Here is a 2,317-nt window from a genome sequence, read left to right on the forward strand (position 1 = left end):
ATGTTTAAAAAATATAGAATGCAGTGACAATGACGAATGTCCATAAGAAATTATCTTATAAAAAATTTAAAAATTTTTAAATTAATATATATACCATTACAAACAAATGATATGTACATGAAAAATACATAATTGTTGAAATAAAAATCACAATGTATGACTTTTTTTAAAAGTAGGTGAGACATATTGAAGACAAGCTTAGTAAGCCATAAGTAGAGCCACATAGAAGCCAAAAGAAAGAAATGAAAAATACGGATAAGCGACTTGGAGACATGAAGATTAAAATGAGGTGTAATATAGACAATGGTCATAAATTTTCCAGAACTGAAGAACAATACGAATTCACAAATCCCTGAGGCACAAAATATCCCAAATAGGATAAATAAGAAGGTATTTATTTCTGGACAAATATTTTTGAATGTTGTTGTTTTATTTTGCTCTTCTGTTTTTTTAAATAACAGCATTATTGAAGCATAATTTACATACCGTACAATTCATCTATTTAAAATGTACAATTCAATGGTTTTAGTATATGGATATTTTTAAAAATTAGATTTTGTTTTTTAAGTATTGAAAGAAAACAAACTTTTAATTGAGGCTTACATACTCTACAAAAATACTATGCAAGAATGAAACCAAAATGCCAAATCAAGCCATAAAACTCCCAAATAACAACAAAGAAATTACAAGCAAAATAAAAGAACAGATTAGAAAAATGCTTGCAACTGTTATCACAGACTAAGATTTAATACGTATACGCTGTTGTAAAAATTCTAACAAAGGCGAACCCTACTTTAAAAAGTGGACAGACAGGTTGAATAGGAAGATCACAGAAAAAGAAATACAAATGGCTCTTAAACATATTAGAAAATGTTAAATCTCATTCATAACAGAAGAAGTACAAATTGTAATAAACTGAAGTACTAGTTCTTATATATCAGATTGGCATAAACCCAAGGTTGACAAGTATATTAGATAGGGTTCTACCAGAAAAACAGACAAGTAGGGTATAAACATAAACAGAAATAGAAACAATACACACATTCCACAGACATACATAGATAGATAGATTTATTGCGAGGAATAGGTTTATGTGATTGTGGGGACTAGCTGGGCAAATTCAAAATCTATTTTGGCAGGTCATCAGGAAAAGCAAGCTGGAAACTGGGGCAGGAGCTGACACTGCAGTTTACAGGTAGAATATCTTCTTTCTAGAGAAAATATCAATTCTGGTCTTAAGATCTTTCCAGTGGTTAGATCAGGCCCACCCAGGTTATCCAGGATGATGTTATTTACATTAAAGTAAAGTGATTTTAGATACTAATCATATCTACAAAATACCTTTGAAGCAACATCTAGACTGATATTTGATTGCATAACTGAGTACTACAGCCTTGCCAAATTGACACAAAAAACAAGCCAACACAATACACTCTGTTGGCAAAGTTATGGGAAAACAGACACTCTCATATATTATTGGTAGAAACACAAAATGCTAATATCCTTATGAAGGGGAATTTGGCTATATCTAGCAAAATTACACAACATTTACCCTTCAATCTAATATTCCCACTTCTAAGGTTATATATCAAAAACATGCTGACGAAAATGTAAAAAGATGAGAGCAGAAGCCTATTTATTGCAAAGCTATATATAATAGCAAAATACTGAAGTCAACTCAAATATACATCAATAGAAGACTGGCTGAATAAATAATGGTAACTACAATATAAATTATAAGATGATGATGATGTTGTCTTAGGGTTAAAATAATGTCTTATGGATTAAAAAAAGAAACAGAGCTGAAATATTGGTGAAAAATACGTAAATTTGGTGTGGGAAGGCTAAAGTGAAATTTTTCTGAAATTACTATAATGTTTGTTTATTCTGTTAAATTAAGTTTGCATGGTACAATTTTAATGATAATCAATAAAAAAGTAAAATGTAAATCTCAAACCAGTAGAGACAGTGTGAAGAAAGAAAGGCAAAAAAGAGAGAGAAAAAGAAATGCAGAACAAATAGAATTTAGAAAGTAAAGCAGTAGAAAAATAGACAAACCTTGCCAGTTAAAAGACAAAGATTGCCAAATTAATTTTTTCTTAAAAAGCCATATTTCAATGACAAGATACACATTTAAAGCATAACACAAAAAAGTCAAAAGTAAAAGGATGGGAAAATATATATCTAGCAAACACTGACCAAAATAAAACTGGTATCAGTATGCTATTATTATAACAAATAAATTTTAATATGAAGCACTTGATACAGAAGATCATTATATATTGGTAAAATAGGTAATTAATCAAGAATATATAGG

Source organism: Symphalangus syndactylus, chromosome 13 (genome assembly GCF_028878055.3).
Source record: "Symphalangus syndactylus isolate Jambi chromosome 13, NHGRI_mSymSyn1-v2.1_pri, whole genome shotgun sequence".
Taxonomy (NCBI): Eukaryota; Metazoa; Chordata; class Mammalia; order Primates; family Hylobatidae; genus Symphalangus; species Symphalangus syndactylus.